At 39.1% G+C, this 18757-nt stretch overlaps 1 protein-coding gene across 7 annotated transcripts in view; it reads right to left on the bottom strand.

Moving 5' to 3' along the window:
• The window catches only part of NCKAP5 (NCK associated protein 5), a 1056997-nt gene that overhangs the window by 840695 nt on the left and 197545 nt on the right, over positions 1-18757 (bottom strand). The window lies entirely within an intron of this gene.

The raw sequence follows: 18757 nt of genomic DNA, 5'->3' as shown, positions 1-18757 counted from the left end.
ATAATAAAATTTCCTAAGACAGTAGTAATAGATATCGACAAACTCTTATAAACAAAGATGTTCACTGCTACTTACGATAGAAGGGAGGAAGGAAGTAAGGAAATTCAGTTAGAAATCGACAAGATAAAACCTATTCATTTAATGGAATATAATGTAGCCAGTAAAAGTAGTGTTGATTCAAATTTTGTAACTCCATTGGAAAACATGGATAAGATAGTGTTCATGAAAACAGAAAAATGAAAGATTATACACCCAGTATGATCTCTCACAAATGAATGGATGGACAGACGGACAGATCGGCAGTCAGAAGGAATGAAGGCAGTTAGGCAGGGTAGCCAGCCAAAATGTTGGGTGAGTTTTCTTTCTTTGAACTTTCATGGCTATATGTATAATGACCAAGTATAAGTTTCACACTCAGACACATATTAAAATAAATTACAAAAGATAAAGTTGAAAATACCATACAATCTCACTTGTATGTGGAATCTAAAACAACAACAATAACAACAAAAGCAAAACCCAAACTTATAAATGCAGAGGGCAGAATAACAGACAAGTGATTGTCAGAGGTGGGGAGCAAAATGGGTGAAGGGGGTCAAAAGGCACAAACTTTCAGTTATAAAATAAATGTCATGGGGATTTAATATACAGCATGATGACTATAGTTAATAACATATTGTATAATGCAAGTTGCTAAGACAGTAGATCTTAAAAGTTTTCATCACAAGCAAAAACTGGATGTTAACTAGACTTATTGTGGGGGTCATTTCACAATATATACAAACATCAAATCATTATGTTATATAACTGAAGTTAACATAATGTTATATGTCAATTATACCTCAATGAAAACATGTTGACAATAAGGAAGTGACATAGGAGAAAGAGGTTTTAAAAACCACCTCTAAGCACTTTCAAACCTGTTACTTACATATAAGAATTTGTCACATATTTCTAATTTACTTTAATAATTATCTTAAAAAGAGCAATAGTTGCTATTAATTAAATTACTTTGATGTCAGTCAGCAGTTGCAAATCAGTAAATGGGACAGTACATATTCATTTTTAATAATACGAATAGAAGCTAAGAAACTAGGCACTGTGACTAGAAATTAAGAAATTAAGCTACTATTGTTCAAATTTCTCTTTTAAACACTATTAAAAAAGAGAATTTAGCTTTTGGGGGGGCCAGGGTATGCAAGCTGGGCAAAACAATTTAAATGGAATGAGGTGGTCTGCAGGTGATTACCATACATAAAGCACTGCTGACTTGCTTTGAAATCAGTGACTTAACAGTGAAATCATTTCCTACAGAGTTATACTTCAACATACTAAGATAAATATTGATAAGTATTGTGTCTGTTACCTGAGTCAGGTCATTAGGGACAAGAAAATGGAGAAATACTTTAGAAATCAGTAACAGTGCTCTATATGCTTTTGAGATGGGCCTATCTTTAATACTCATATCAAACCATGTAAAATTTATCAATCATTTGCATCAACATTGGCTATCAGCATTTTGGATCAAGCAATATACTTGTAAACTCAAACCCTACTATGCACAAGAAAAGAGTCTGTTCAGTATTTCAGATCTCAGCTTCTATAGGAAATGAAGTGCTTTTCAATGAAGAGAATTTCAAGATCATACCCATGAAGCCCAGTTAAGTATAAACAGTTCTAAATTCTATAGATGGTTCAAAATTTCAAGGCTGTCTGGGTAAACAAGCTGTGTGGGCCTACCTCCTTCCAGGGATTTTGTGCTTTTCTCTAAATGTTTTTAATAGGTTGAAGTATTTCACCCAGAGTTATAAAGACTGTTTTCACAACCCAAGATACTCTTTCAATTCTGGTAATCAATCAAAAATGGAAACAATTGGGATGTTACCCATCACACAGAGAAAACATCTGGACAGATGGTCACATATTTTTATCCAAAGTGTATGAATTGAGCAAATTCGTGGCCTGATACTCAGCACTGGTATATTATTTTCAGCTTGAGTGGAAACATCTTTTAAATAGAGGTGATGATTCCTTGATTCGTTCAGATTATAAATGCAATAAAGTTTACACTTGGAACTGATAGAAAGGCCAATGGTAATTTTCAAATGAGCCTTTCTTAGGGAGTTCAAAGAGGAAGATGTGAAGTATTTTTTTCTCTGAGAAATATGACTAATAAGGTATTTGCATCCATTGAACTGCACTGGGTCAGGAGACTGACTATACTTAGAGCAATTAAAGGAGGTACTGAGGCCATGAAAACAATCCCAGATCCATAGCCTCATTGCACCTTAAAGATGTAACAGTGGTTATTTGACAACAAGACATTTTGCAGATCAAGTGAACCCAACTCTATGTCTCAGTTTTCAAAATATGTTTCATGATGATTGGCCAGAATCTTTGTTAAAATACTGGGAGAGGTATGGCTTTCACCAGCCACAGAAGTTTAATCAAGCCTGGATTTATTTCAAGTAATACCAAAAAGAACAGGATATTTTTTATAGAGATAGTCCAAAAAGAAAGGCTCCACTATTTTTCTTGATATGATCATAATCTCTTAAAGTCTTGACAATTAAGATACTTTTTGTGAAGTCTAAAATGCCACACGGAGGTACAGTTCATGTCCATTTCACCCCTCTTTCTGAATTCAACGTCAGTTGTTTGATATGGCTTTATGAATATTAGAATCATGGCTTCTCCCCCTTCTAGGCTTTAGTATAGACTAGTGGCTTTAGTCATTTGGGGGGACAAATATTCTAATGTCTTCGTTATTACTCCAAATTCACTATCCCACATTTGTACCACTGGGCCCTAGATATCAAATCTATTGCTCAGGAAGTTCTATCTAATGGAATAATTATATCTACATTGCCGTATATGATGATCACTCTTCGTCTGGTTTAATTTAAAATCTGTTTCTCCTTTTTTTTTTTTTCTATCTTGGATTTTTCTACTTGCTCAAATTCTGATCAGAAGCTAAGATACCTTCATATGCAAATGCTCTGTCCACCACTTCTACCCCACCCGCTCTCTGAAAAGAATAAGAATATGAAATGGGGGCATAAAGGATTATCCATGAAAAAGTCCTTGTCATTTGAAAAACCAAGTCAATTTCTTTCCTTATAGAGAAATAGAACATAAACCTGTTTTTAGGGTTTGAAATCCTGACACTCACATAGCTGCCAAGGTAAAACCTCACAGGCATTATGTCTTATATCAGCCATGGTTAGATGCAAATAAGTCTGCTGATAAAAGCACACAGGCAAAAACACACCGTAACTTATCTTCCCAACCACAGTAGCTGAAAGGAAGCTGACATTCACTAAATCAAACAATATCTAAATGAAAAAACATCTGGACTCTGTATCTGTGGAGTGACTGTGTACCATATCTTGTCTGATTCTCTGAACTTTTATTGTTTTATGAGCAATGAAATCATTGCTTTGTGACTCCAAGTGAGGGGCCACACAAGCAAAAATTAAGGATGGAGACTGAAGCAGAGATTGGGAGTTTCCTGGGAAATTTTCCTTATTCCTTTTATGCGTCACTAATAAAACCTCAATATTGCAAGTGGAGCACTGTACCCAAATGAAAAAGAATATTTCGTAGGCTCCCCGGAGGACAGGGGTAACAATTAAGACGTACGCTGAAGTCACTGTCGGTTTTGCAAGGGCTCCCAGGAAAACTCTTCAAAGGTACCTAAGTAGGCAGATGCCCTTTTTTTTTTTGCGGTACGCGCGCCTCTCACCGTTGTGGCCTCTCCCGTTGCGGAGCACAGGTTCCGGACGCGCAGGGTCAGCGGCCATGGCTCACGGGCCCAGCCGCTCCGTGGCATGTGGGATCTTCCCGGACCGGGGCACGAACCCGTGTCCCCTGCATCGGCAGGCGGACTCTCAACCACTGCGCCACCAGGGAAGCCCCTTTTTTGCTTTTTAATAGTAGTACTTCTCATGTGTTTTGAACTAAAGGACAGTAAAATTTACCCTGTGGGTGTCAACCCTATAAATTCAACCATCTTACTGTCAGCAGCCACATAAATGCTTATTAAAGTAATTGGGACAGTTGGATATGTCATTCATGGAGTGAGAGCTTTGTATTTCAATTCCCACACTGTCCAACCCATTCCTTTCATTACTCCACAGCCAAGAGCTTAATTTCTAATGAGCAACAGTGGCAGCAAAGGAGCCCCAGGTAAGAGTAGGTACTTAGTCGGGACAAGGATGCATCATATTTCATACGGAAAAGGGGCTTGACTTCCCTAGAGAGGTATGTGATGAGAAGAGAGATTCCATCTGACAAAGTGGTTCCCGTGTGGCCTGCCTGGAGCCAAAGGAAATTGGATTAAATAGTTTCTGATGGCCTCGACCAAGCTAAGATTTCAACGATCTTTATTAACCTCCATGAATCATGTAATCATCTTTCCATTTTGTAACCGAATTTATATCATTTTAAGATAATGGCTTCTAGGGTTTGTAGAGCCAAAGCTACAATATGACCTCAAAGAGTCACTCCTTCCTTTGGTTAGATATCAAATGCTGCGACTGCGAATTCTTTCCCATTTGATGTGAAGGCAAAGACGTTCACAGAAACACTTATACCATGTCCAAGACAGAATGGCGAGGCAGACCTACTCTTCGTATTTCAAAATAAGATGCTTTCTAAAGATCCTACAGCTGGCTCAAAACAAGTGTAAAATATTTAAGATGGGAAGATAAATGTTAAAGTAATTATTTTCTAGATAGCCTGAAGGAACAAAATCTTATGGAAACTATTTCATTCAGAACAATCAATGATACACATCAAAAATAACATTCATGAGTTGCCAAGTAAGAAGAGGTGTAAGGCAACTCAGTAAGTTCACTTAATAGTATTCATTTGTGTAATTTGAAAAAGGAAATGCAAAAATCTATTTTTTTAAAGGGTTTTAAAAGCTTTTTATTACAATTACATTTCGTAACAAAATAATAGGCTTAGTTGAAAAATCCTGGGTTAACTACCATTTGGAAAATTAAATATACATTACAGTAAACATTTAGAAAATGGTTTTCTAAAATGTTCAATCTAGGGAAATAAACTTGTCTGTAGAAGTCTTTTATACAAAAATCTATTCTTAAACAGCCAGTTTCTCCCCTTGTGTGTGTGTGTGTTTCTTTTTTTTTTAAGCTAAGAGTGTGAGGAAACCCAAATTCTTTTTTCCAATGTTCTTTGAGCTATACATAACAATTGGTTTGAGAAATACCTTGAAATTTCAGACAACTCTGCTAGGACAAAAATTAAAAATGATTTTCCCCCTTTGCCTTTGCTTAAATTAATATGTAAGCATGCATGCCCTTTTTCACCACTTCCTGTGTTCAGCCTTGATGTCAGGCCTCTGTTCCCTCATATTGCAGCCAGTAAATCTGTTACGAGCTCAGCTGGTATGTGCAACCATGCCTTGTGGCTACGTAAAAATATTCTGAGTTCCATGAGCATCCACAAAGACGTGTTCAGTTTAAGTTAAATAAACAGAGTTAAAGAGAACTTGATTGTGTTTTAAATGGGCCCATCCACTGCCACCAGACTCGGTACTGACAGGTACAAGCTAGAGTCACATTTATTGGATTAGTGAAAATCTGTTATTTGTCAGGGCAGAGGAGAGGCAGCTGGTATTCATCATGGTGTGTTTTGGAAGATGAAACTCCTTTAACAATGAAAACAATGTTCCTCCCTTCCATGAAGGTTTCCATCTCTTCCCTGCCCCCCAAACCCAATTATTTTTATTTTTCTTTATCTATTTTATACATATTAGTGTATATATGTCAATCCCAATCTCCCAGTTCATCCCACCACCCCCCCCCACCGCTTTGCCCCCTTGGTTTCCATATGTTTGTTCTCTACATCTGTGTCTCTATTTCTGCCCTGCAAACTGGTTCATCTGTACCATTTTTCTAGGTTCCACATATATGCGTGGAATATACGATATTTGTTTTTCTCTTTCTGACTTACTTCACTCTGTATGACGGTCTCTAGGTCCATCCACATCTCTACAAATGACCCGATTTTGTTCCTTTTTATGGCTGAGTAATATTCCATTGTATATATGTGCCACGTCTTCTTTATCCATTCGTCTGTCAATGGACACTTAGGTTGCTTCCCTGTCCTGGCTATTGGAAATAGTGCTGCAATGAACATTGGGGTGCATGTGTCTTTTTGAATTATGGTTTTCTCTGGGTATATGCCCAGTAGTGGGATTGCTGGGTCGTATGGTAGTTCTATTTGTAGTTTTTTAAGGAACCTCCATACTGTTCTCCATAGTGGCTGTATCAATTTACATTCCCACCAACAGTGCAAGAGGGTTCCCTTTTCTCCACACCCCCTCCAGCATTTGCTGCCAAACCCAATTTTTAAAGGCCATGTTCTAAGCGTCAAGGACAATTTAAGAACATGAGCAATATTATGTATTAGGCATCCAGATGTTTCAGATGTACAAGCAGGGAAATCTTGAGGGGCTACTGCAACACCCTGGCTGCCATCTGACCAAAACAGAGGAAGCATGGTACAAGAGGTGGCGGTGGGTTATTCCCTATCCACACACCACACCTACCTTCTAAATCCACTCTGTGACACCTAGCCTTTTAGATTCTGAGTGTCATTTCTGAGAAAGCTACCACCGGAAAAAGTAAGCCCTCAGCAAGGGAAATAGAAGCTTGTTGTTCCTGTATTTAATCCTTCAGGAAGTTTATGAAGAAATCACTCCTGGGTACAACAGGACAGAGAGGGGAGGGACTAAGGAGGGGAAAAGGAGGCTGGAAAGAATCTCAGTATTTGAGAACACAGGTATAACCTATTTAAATAGTCAGGTCATCGATATTGTTAAACTGAGATGGGGAAATTACCAACTGGCCTACAGAGAATTTCATCTGCACATAGATTCAACTCAGAAAATCCTTAAAATGGCTTCTTACAATTACCATAAACTCTCCCGAAGGTGGACTCTCGGGGTCACTTCCTGCCTTGTGAAATCTAATACGCCTGTATTCCATCTTTGGCTCGTTTTGGACTGTGCGGGCTTTGCTTGAACTTTCTGCAGGCCTGTGCTCTTTGCTCTCTAGAGCTAAGCTCATGAGAAGAAGAACCAGTACAAAGGCCGGATTGGTAGCAGCTGAAGCACTTGGCATCTGGCTGAGAAAGGATTCTCTTGCAGTTTTTCCTCACAAGACCAGACTCCAGGACATTTGTACATTTCTCCCATATTGGGATGTGAGCCTAAGCAAAGCCCAAGGCTTCGGGGACTAACATTTTATCTCTGTGGCTTACATGAATACATTTCTATAGGGTTCCTTTGGGGCCTATCCCACTATCCCAGGAGGACCTGGGGGGCCATAGAGACCAGGACTCCGCTTCATCAATAGTTCCAAACTTAAACTTCTGGTGTTTCTCCAATTGAAATTATGCCTATGGATGGAGAGTTACACTGCATGAACTGAAAGAAGTTCACATGGACGATTTCACTTCAGTTGTTCAATGGAAACATTTAAAATGTATCTGTTTTCCTAACTGATTGGCATTTCTACATTTTTTGATACACTGGCATCTTGAAAAACGGGAATGGGCCAGACTCTGTTGACCTCCTAAACTCCTGTAAAAGTCTACAAATATGTAATTATGAGTATCTTACATATCTGTTCAGGAATGAGAAGCTTACACTTTCATTAGGAAGCATTTGTACATGAAACATTACTCAAATATGCATAGGTCCATAAAGAATAAAGGTTTTTATGCTTCAAATATGAAGTTCAGCTTAATCTACGAAACAGAAACAGACTCACAGACATAGATAACAGACTTGGAGGGGGATCAGGGGAGGGTTGGATTGAGAATTTGGGATTAGCAGATACCAACTCTTATATACAGAATGGATAAACAAGGTCCTACTGTATAGCACAGGGAACTATATTCACTACCCTGTAATAAACCAGAATGGAAAAGATTATGAAAAAGAATATATATATGTAGATGTATAACTGAATCACTTTGCTGTATACCTGCAACTAACACAACATTGTAAATCAACTATACTTCAATTAAAAAAAGAAACTGAAAAACAAATATCAAGTTCAGTATTCTATCTGTTTGAGCATTTAAACTGATTATGAGGACATGACAAAAATAAGACACATGGAAAGGGAGAAAAAGAAAACCTCACATCAATTCATTTTTCCTTTACTAGTCAATCAGCAAATAGAAAAAGTGCTATTTTTGGCTAATGCCTAGTTTTATGATTTTAGATTGTACTCTGTCCCCATTGGGTGGATAAATAAGAGCCCAGTAACTACATTTTCCTCTTTTTACCCTTCCAAAACTAACAGGGAAATTAGCTCACACATATTTACCACCCAATATGGTTCCATTCCTAGTTTTCCACTTTGATATTCAGCAAAATTCTAAATTGCTCGCTTACTGGGCTGAATCACACGCAGGGCTGAAATAGGTCCAATAATGAATTATTGTATTGCTGGAGGTCTCCTTAGAGCTACCAGATTTTAAGATTAATGGTAGAATAAATCTTAAAAAGCCAATATATTTTCATTTTATGCATGTTACCAATTTAAGTAATATATTCTAACACCGGTTTTGCTGTATCATATTACTACTGAGTATAAAAGGAAGTTCTGAAATATCCACCAATTTACTTCATATTACAACTTTAAATTAAATTAAAATTGAAACTTTTGAGAATAGAATGTAGCTCATTTGCTACAATAACACTTAACATGAGCAGATGTATACGATGATTATAAAAGCATGGAAGAAAAGTCATTTAACTAGTATTCTTATGTGCAAACCATAAATTACAACATACTTTTCTTCCTTTAACCAAAAGAAATAGCACCCAAATAAGTAATAGCTAAGAAATTTAATCTTGAGAAAACCAAGATTTTCACTAAGAAAAAAAACCCAACCCCCTCTTATAGATATGTTTCTGCTTAAAATAGCTCCCCTACAAAATAGCTAATATTTAAAGTCTCAAAAAATTTTCAAAATTAAGCCAAAATATAGAATTTACAATATTTAAGCTAAATAAGTGTATTACTCATAATTTTTAGAGAAAAACCATTTTTGTTACATTAAAAAAAAACAAAAACTATTGAAAACTATTTTTCCAAACGAGTTTTAAAAAGAGGGGGCTAGGGCTTCCCTGGTGGTGCAGTGGTTGAGAGTCCGCCTGCTGATGCAGGGGACATGGGTTCGTGCCCTGGTCCGAGAGGATCCCATGTGCCCCGAAGCGACTGGGCCCGTGAGCCGTGGCCGCTGGGCAGGCGCGTCCGGAGCCTGTGCTCTGCAGCAGGAGAGGCCGCGACGGTGAGAGGCCCGCGTACAGAAAAAAAAAAAAAAGAGGGGGCTTAAGTGAGTCTTCCGTTGGTCCCCAGAAAATCTAGGGAGCTTCAAGATGGCGGAAGAGTAAGACGTGGAAATCACCTTCCTCCCCACAGATACACCAGAAATACATCTACACGTGGAAAAACTCCTATAAAACACCTACTGAACCCTGTCAGAAGATCTCAGACCCCCCAAAAGGCAAGAAACTCCCCACGTACCTGGGTAGGGCAAAAGAAAAAAGAATAAACAGAGACAAAAGAATAGGGACGGGACCTGCACCAGTGGGAGGGAGCTGTGAAGGAGGAAAGGTTTCCACACACTAGGAGCCCCTTCGCGGGCGGAGACTGCGGGTGGCAGCGTGGCGGGGGGGGGGAGCTTCGAAGCTGCGGAGGAGAGCGCAGCAACAGGGGTGTGGAGGGCAAAGCGCAGAGATTCCCGCACAGAGCATCAGGGCCGACCGGCACTCACCAGCCTGAGAGGCCTGTCTGCTCCCCCGCCGGGGCGGGCGGGGCTGCGAGGTGAGGCTCGGGTTTCTTCGGCCGGAGCGCAGGGAGAGGACTGGGGACTGGGGTTGGCGGCGTGAACACAGCCTGAAGGGGTTAGTGCGCCACGGCTAACCGGGAGGGAGTCCAGGGAAAAGTCTGGAGCTGCCGAAGAGGCAAGAGACTTTTTCTTCCCTCTTTGTTTCCTGGTGCGTGAGGAGAGGGGATTCAGAGCGCTGCTTAAAGGAGCTCCAGAGATGGGCGCGAGCCGTGGCTAAAAGCGCGGACCCCAGAGACGGGCATGAGACGCTAAGGCTGCTGCCACCACCACCAAGAAGCCTGTGTGCGAGCACAGGTCACTCTCCACACCTCCCTTCCGGGGAGCCTGTGCAGCCCGCCACTGCCAGGGTCCCGGGATCCAGGGACAACTTACCCGGGAGAACACACGGCGCACCTCAGGCTGGTGCAACGTCACGCTGCCCTCTGCGGCCACAGGCTCGCGCCGCATCCACACCCCTCCCTCCCCCCGGCCTGAGTGAGCCAGAGCCCCCAAATCAGCTGCTCCTTTAACCGTGTTCTGTCTGCACGAAGAACAGACGCCCTCAGGCGACCTACACGGAGAGGCGGGGCCAAATCCAAAGCTGAACCCTGGGAGCTGTGCGAACAAAGAAGAGAAAGGGAAATCTGTCCCTGCAGCCTCAGGAGCAGTGGATTAAATTTCCACAATCAACTTGATGTACCTGCACCTGTGGAATACATGAATAGACAACGAATCATCCCAAATTGAGGAGGTAGACTTTGGGAGCAAAGGTATATATATATTTTCCCCTTTTTCTCTTTTTGTGAGTGTGTATGTGTATGCTTCTGTGTGTCATTTTGTCTGTATAGCTTTGCTTTTACCACTTGTCCTAGCGTTCTGTCTGTTCTTTTGTTTTTATTACTTAAAAATATTTTTTTCTTAATAATTATTTTTTATTTTATTTTACTTTAGTTTATTTTATTTTACCTTCTTCTCTTTCTTTCTTTTTATTTTCCCTTTTATTCTGAGCCATGTGGAGGACAGGCTCTTGGTGCTCCAGCCAGGCGTCAGGGCTGTGCCACTGAGGTGGGAGAGCCAACTTCAGGACACTGGTCCACAAGAGACCTCCCAGCTCTACGTAATATCAAATGGCGAAAATCTCACAGAGAGCTCCATCTCAACACCAAGACCCAGCTTCACTCAACAACCAGCAAGCTACAGTACAGGACACACTATGCCAAACAACTAGCAAGATAGGAACAAAACCCCACCCATTAGCAGAGAGGCTGCCTAAAATCATAATAAGGCCACAGGCACCCCAAACACACCACCAGACGTGGACATGCATATCAGAAAGACAAGATCCAAACTCATCCACCAGAACACAGGCACTAGTCCCCTCCACAAGGAAGCCTTCACAACCCACTGAACCAACCTTAGCCACTGGGGACACACACCAAAAACAACGGAAACTACGAACCTGCAGCCTGCAAAAAGAAAACCCCAAACACAGTAAGTTAAGCAAATGAGAAGACAGAGAAACACACAGCAGATGAAGGAGCAAGGTAAAAACCCACCAGACCTAACAAATGAAGAGGAAATAGGCAGTCTACCTGAAAAAGAATTCAGAATAATGATAGTAACGACGATCCAAAATCTTAGAAATGGAATGGAGAAAATACAAGAAACGTTTAACAAGGACCTAGAAGAACTAAAGAGCAAACAAACAGAGATGAACAACACAATAAATGAAATAAAAGAATTCTCTAGAAGGGATCAATAGCAGAAGAACTGAGGCAGAAGAACGGATAAGTGATCTGGAAGATAAAATAGTGGAAATAACTACTGCAGAGCAGAATAAAGAAAAAGAATGAAAATTACTGGGGACAGTCTCAGAGACCTCTGAAGCAACATTAAATGCACCAACATTTGAATTATAGGGGTCCCAGAAGAAGAAGAGAAAAAGAAAGGGACTGAGAAAATATTTGAAGAGATTATAGTTGAAAACTTCTCTAATATGGGAAAGGAAATAATCAAGTCCAGGAAGCACAGAGAGTCCCATACAGGATAAATCCAAGGAGAAGCACATTAATCAAACTATCAAAAATTAAATACAAAGAAAAAATATTAAAAGCAGCCGGGAAAAACAACAAGTAACATACAAGGGAATCCCCATAAGGTTAACAGCTGATCTTTCAGCAGAAATTCTGCAAGCCAGAAGGGAGTGGCAGGACATATTTAAAGTGATGAAGGAGAAAAACCTACAACCAAGATTACTCTATCCAGCAAGGATCTCATTCAGATTTGACACAGAAATTAAAACCTTTACAGACAAGCAAAAGCTAAGAGAATTCAGCACCACCAAACCAGCTTTACAACAAATGCTAAAGGAAATTCTCTATGCAGAAAATACAAGAGAAGGAAAAGGACTTCAATAATAAAACCAAAACAATTAAGAAAATGGTAATAGGAACATACATATCGATAATTACCTTAAATGTAAATGGATTACATGCTCCAACAAAAAGACATAGACTGGCTGAATTGATACAAAAACAAGACCCATATATATGCTGTCTACAAGAGACCCACTTCAGACCTAGGGACACATACAGACTGAAAGTGAGGGGATGGAAAAAGATATTCCATCCAAATAGAAATCAAAAGAAAGCTGGAGTAGCAATTCTCATATCAGAAAAATTGGCTTTAAATAAAGAGTATTACAAGAGACAAAGAAGGACACTACATATTGATCAAGGGATCAATCCAAGAAGAATATATAACAACTGTAAATATTTAGGCACCAAACATAGGAGCACCTCAATACGTAAGACAGATACTAACAGCCATAAAAGGGGAAATCAACAGTAACACAATCATAGTAGGGGACTTTAACACCCCACTTTCACCAATGGACAGATCATCCAAAATGAAAATAAATAAGGAAACACAAGCTTTAAATGATACATTAAACCAGATGGACTTAATTGATATTTATAGGACATTCCATCCAAAAACAACAGAATACACATTCCTCTCAAGTACTCATGGAACATTCTCCAGGATAGATCATATCTTGGGTCACAAATCAAGCCTTGGTAAATTTAAGAAAATTGAAATCATATCAAGTACCTTTTCCAACCACAACGCTATGAGACTAGATATCAATTACAGGAAAAAATCTGTAAGAAATACAAACACATGGAAGGTAAACAACACACTACTTAATAACCAAGAGATCACTGAAGAAATCAAAGAGGAAATCAAAAAATACCTAGAAACAAATTACAATGGAGACACGACAACCCAAAACCTATGGAATGCAGCAAAAGCAGTTCTAAGAGGGAAGTTTATAGCTATACAAGCCTACCTTAAGAAACAAGAAACATCTCAAAAAAACAACCTAACCTTACACCTAAAGCAATTAGAGAAAGAAGAACAAAAAAACCCCAAAGTTAGGAGAAGAAAAGAAATCATAAAGATCAGGTACGAAATAAACCAAAAAGAAATGAAGGACATGATAGCAAAGATCAATAAAACTAAAAGCTGATTCTTTGAGAAGATAAAATTGGTAAACCATTAGCCAGACTTATCAAGAAAAAGAGGGAGAAGACTCAAATCAATAGAATTAGAAATGAAAGAGGAGAGGTAACAACTGACACTGCAGAAATACGAAGGATCATGAGCGATTACTAGAAGCAACTATATGCCAATAAAACAGACAACCTGGAAGAAATGGACAAATTCTTAGAAATGCACAACCTTCCAGGACTGAACCAGGAAGAAATAGAAAATATGAACAGACCAATCACAAGCACTGAAATTGAGACTGTGATTTAAAATCTTCCAACAAACAAAAGCCCAGGACCAGATGGCTTCACAGGTGAATTCTAACAAACATTTAGAGAAGAGCTAACACCTATCCTTCTCAAACTCTTCCAAAATATAGCAGAGGGAGGAACACTCCCAAGCTCTTTCTACAAGGCCACCATCACTCTCATACCGAAACCAGACAAAGATGTCACAAGGAAAGAAAACTATAGGCCAATAGCACTGATGAATATAGATGCAAAAATCCTCAGCAAAATACTAGCAAAACAGAATCCAACAACACATTAAAAGGATCATACACTATGATCAAGTGGGGTTTATCCCAGGAATGCACGGATTTTTCAATATATGCAAATCAATCAACGTGATACATCATAATAACAAACTGAAGGAGAAAAACCATATGGTCATCTCAGTAGATGCAGAGAAAGCTTTCGACAAAATTCAACACCCATTTATGATCAAAAGCCTCCAGAAAGTAGGCATAGAGGAACTTTCTGCAACATAATAAAGGCCATATATGACAAACCCACAGCCAACATCGTCCTCAATCGTGAAAAACTGAAAGCATTTCCACTAAGATCAGGAACAAGACAAGGTTGCCTACTCGCACCACTGTTATTCACCATAGTTTTGGAAGTTTTAGCGACAGCAATCCGAGAAGAAAAAGAAATCCAAATTGGAAAAGAAGAAGCAAAGCTGTCACTGTTTGCAGATAACATGATACTATACATAGAGCATCCTATAGATGCTACCAGAAAACTACTAGAGCTAATCAATGAATTTGGTAAAGTAGCAGTATACAAAATTAATGCACAGAAATCTCTGGCATTCCTATAAACTAATGATAAAAAATCTGAAAGTGAAATTAAGGAAACACTCCCATTTACCATTGCAACAAAAAGAATAAAATATCTAGGAGTAAACCTACCTAGGGAGACAAAAGACCTCTGTGCAGAAAATTATAAGACACTGATGAAAGAAATTAAAGATGATACAAATAGATGGAGAGATATACCATGTTCTTGGATTGGAAGAATCAACATTGTGAAAATGACTCTACTACCCAAAGCAATCTACAGATTCAATGCAATCCCTATCACACTACCACTGGCATTTTTCACAGAACTAGAACAAAAAATTTCACAATTTTCATGGAAACACAAAAGACCCCGAATAGCCAAAGCAATCTTGAGAAAGAAAAACGGAGCTGGAGGTATCAGGCTCCTTGACTTCAGACTATACTACAAAGCTACAGTAATCAAGACAGTATGGTATTGACACAAAAACAGAAATATAGATCAATGGAACAGGATAGAAAGCCCAGAGATAAACCCACGCACATATTGTCACCTTATCTTTGATAAAGGAGGCAAGAATATACAGTGGAGAAAAGACAGCTTCTTCAATAAGTGGTGCTGGGAAAACTGGTCAGCTACATGTAAAAGAATGAAATTAGAACACTCCCTAACACCATACACAAAAATAAACTCAAAAGGGATTAAGGACCTAAATGTAAGGCCAGACACCATCAAACTCTTACAGGAAAACATAGGCAGAACACGCTATGACATAAATCACAGCAAGATCCTTTTTGACCCACCTCCTAGAGAAATGGAAGTAAAAACAAAAATAAACAAATGGGACCTAAAGAAACTTAAAAGCTTTTGCACAGCAAAGGAAACCATAAAGAAGACAAAAAGACAACCCTCAGAATGGGAGAAAATATTTGCAAATGAAGCAACTGACAAAGGATTAATCTCCAAAACATATAAGCAACTCATGAAGCTCTAATATCAAAAAAACCAACAACCCAATCCAAAAATGGGCAGAAGACCTAAATGGACATTTCTCCAAAGAAGATATACAGATTGCCAACAAACACATGAAACAATGCTCAACATCATTAATCATTAGAGAAATGCAAATCAAAACTACAATGAGATATCATCTCAAACTGGTCAGAATGGCCATCATCAAAAAATATACAAACAATAAATGCTGGAGAGGGTGTGGAGAAAAGGGAACCCTCTTGCACTGTTGGTGGGAATGTAAGTTGATACAGCCACTATTGAGAAGAGTATGGAGGTTCCTTAAAAACCTAGAAATAAAACTACCATACAATCCAGCAATCCCACTACTGGGCATATACCCAGAGAAATCCATAATTCAAAAAGAGTCATGTACCGAAATGTTCATTGCAGCTCTATTTACAATAGCCAGGACATGGAAGCAACCTAAGTGTCCATCGACAGATGAATGGATAAAGAAGATGTGGTGCATATATACAATGGAATATTACTCAGCCATAAAAAGGAACGAAACTGAGTTATTTGTAGTGAGGTAGATGGACCTAGAGACTGTCATACAGAGTGAAGTAAGTCAGAAACGGAAAAAGAAATACCGTATGCTAACGCATATATATAGAACCTAAAAAAAAAAACAAACGAAAATGGTCAGAGGATCCTAGGGGCAAGACGGCAATAAAGATGCAGATCTACTAGAGAATGGACTTGAGGATACAGGGAGGGGGAAGGGTAAGCTGGGACAAAGTGAGAGAGTGGCATGGACATATATACACTACCAAACGTAAAACAGATAGCTAGTGGGAAGCAGCCGCATAGCACAGAGAGATCAGCTCAGTGCTTTGTGACCACCTAGAGGGGTGGGAGAGGGAGGGTGGGAGGGAGGGAGATGCAAGAGGGAAGGGATTTGGGGACATATGTATACGTATAACTGATTCACTGTTATAATGCAGAAACTGACACACCATTGTAAAGCAATTATGCTCTAATAAAGACGTTTAAAAGAAAAAGAAAAGAAAATCTAAATGATGTTCTTTCTGCACAAGCAACACAAAGCATTCAAATGGAGATGGGATGGGGCCAGTGAACGGAGAGCTGCAAGAGAAGGCACCCTGGTCTTTAGCAATCTTCATTGGAGGAAGAACCTCTGAATGTAAACACTATTTATCTTGCAAATATGAATAATTTTTCCCACTTATGTATCCTTTTTTTTGTATTTCATGAGTTGCCTAAATTGAATTTTTTTTTCTGAAATAACTTCATTCTTTTTCAAATCTCCCTCCTTAATGTTTTTATTTATTGACTGATTTGGTGGTTTTGGTTTTGCTTATATGTTCAAGCTTCTCCATTATCTTTTTTAGCAGATACGTATTATTAAGGGTAAAACTTCAACAATACAATACAGAGACTTAAAGAACTCAGAGGCTTGTATCTCTTTCACCTGGTCTCAGTGTGAATGACCCAGGTCATTCTGTGTCAATTCAGAGACCCAGGTCCCATGTAATCCATTGTTCCTCCACCTCCTAGGGCACTGTCAACATGTGCACAGTGCAAGCTGGGTTTTGGCTCATCTGGGCTCCAGCCAAGTGTGAAGGGGCAAGAGGGGGCAGTGATACAATCACTTCCACACACATTCTATTTGGAAGAAGCTAATTACTTTATTGCACATCTGATTGCAAAGGGAAGTGGGGAATGTAGTCAAACTAGGCAGTCACATGCCATATACTTGTATTACTGTGGAACAGGTGAAAATCAGTTTCATGGATAGCTAGCCATCTCAAGCACAACATGAAACATAAAGATTTTATATTATGTGCCTAATATACATCCAATATCAACGTCTCTAGAGGTCTGAGTCTGCTATTTTCTGTTTTTCACTTATGCCACATTTCCCTTTGTGTTTTGTGATTTTTGACTGCGAGTTCATCTTCTACAGGACATTTTTTGTGGGAATGTTTTGAGACCTGGGTTGAAGTTGCATTCTTCCAGGGAATGAATATATTAAAATAAACAATGTTTAAATGATTTATGTTCTGTTAGCCCTCATAGACAAGTTTCCTTGTTGATCTTTTCTGGGCAGTGCATGTATTTCCAGCTGTCACCACTCTGAGATCACAGTCCTTTTGGGTCTTACCTTGAGTGGCCCTGAGCTTTCTCTGCAGATCACATCACACCGTGAAGCCATCAGAGTGGCAACTAATGGATCAGCAGACACCCTTAAGTATCTTGGTGCCTACTTGCCTCCTCAATTCCTGTTGATATTTAAATTCTGGCCTCTGTGGAATCCTTGCTTTTGTGCCAGCTTTGCAATACACTTAAAATTATGAGGTTTATTTATTCGTTTCTTTTACACTTTAACTAGCATTTTAATTTCCTTCTTGGGAAGATTGTTTGGGGTTTTCTGTCTAAGATACCATCAGAGATGAAAGCCCCAAATACCATTTTACATGACATACACACTTACATATATAAATACATAAGTATATGTATATATATGTATATGTATATATACATAGATAATGATTTAAGCAAGATCATCAGAAGAACAAGAGAGCTGGAATCACAAGCATAGAGTTTTACTCCTGAATCTTATGTCATGTGACCATACTCACTACTCTGATTTCTTTCCCTGTAAGATGGGAAGAACCATAGCCATCTTAGCTATCTCAGCGAGTTATGATGATGATTAAATGATAAAGAGTTTTGCAAATTCTCAAACAATACTGTCAGTTGAGATTAAGACCGAGAACCTCATGAGTTTAAGAACATCCATATGTCAATAGGTACAGACATGTTAAAAAGCAATGATTTTCAAAGCCCTTTCTTGATCTCTTCCCCAGGCTCTATCCCTGCTGAGCCAGCCCTCTAGTTATTGGTTTCACCTGTGAACGGTTCCGGCCACCGCTGACTTCATCAAATATCTTCTTTGTACTCCCATCTGCATTTTATGTGAACTCTGGAGCGATTAGCTGCTAATATCAACAGTGGTGCGCAGTCTAGAAACATTTATTGCTCCCCTGCTCGGCTTAATGTTTCTGACTTGGTACCGTGATATTATTAACAGTCACAGGGTACAATAAAAGAAAATTAAGTGTTTATTTTGTTTAGGCTTTAGCCACTTTACCTACAGCCTTTTTCCATTACATTTGCACAGAAACGAGCATACCCTACATTTTTGGATGCAAATCAGATTTTAACTTTGCTAATCATATCGTTTCCTTTCTGGTCGTCTTCCAGGCTGGCCTCAGTGTTACTCCTGAGGC

Source organism: Globicephala melas, chromosome 7 (assembly GCF_963455315.2).
Source record: "Globicephala melas chromosome 7, mGloMel1.2, whole genome shotgun sequence".
NCBI classification, from domain to species: Eukaryota; Metazoa; Chordata; class Mammalia; order Artiodactyla; family Delphinidae; genus Globicephala; species Globicephala melas.
The sequence above is the reverse complement of the archived record's forward strand: the minus strand, read 5'-3'. Positions and strand labels throughout refer to the sequence as shown.